Genomic DNA, 522 nt, shown 5'->3' with positions numbered 1-522 from the left:
TTAGTGATTTGATCGAAGTTCCCGGGGTGGGGGTGGGGTGTGAAAATATCAGTCTGCTTACATATGTGCGACTTGCACGACTATTATAATATGAACACGTACATTGTCATGAAAAATACTGAACCGTACGCTTCATTTTATAAAAGTTGTATATGCCAATTAGCCAGGGGCCACAGTCAACAGGTCATTTGTCGGCTCAAGTTATAAATTTATCTTCATGAGTACAGTTTACACATCCACTGCATTTACGTCACATATTCTTTCAAATATTGCCATTTTGCCTCCAGTGCCCAGACACTGAGAACAGCCACATCTCTGATAGCTTGTGTGCACTGACATTTTGCTGACAGGTGATAAAATCGTTATTTTCTGATATAAATATACTGGAAACTCGTTTGCACTGTTGTAACTTCAGAAGTAATAAAATCTGTTTCGAATCAAGCACGCTGTCTCTCGTACTTGCGAAATGCGTAGTTTAACTAAAGATAAGAGACCATCTGCGCCAAACACGAACCTGCCCTA

The sequence above is a fragment of the Sinohyriopsis cumingii genome, chromosome 9 (genome assembly GCF_028554795.1).
Source record: "Sinohyriopsis cumingii isolate HCF-2022 chromosome 9, ASM2855479v2, whole genome shotgun sequence".
Classification (NCBI taxonomy): Eukaryota; Metazoa; Mollusca; class Bivalvia; order Unionida; family Unionidae; genus Sinohyriopsis; species Sinohyriopsis cumingii.
The sequence above is the reverse complement of the archived record's forward strand: the minus strand, read 5'-3'. Positions refer to the sequence as shown.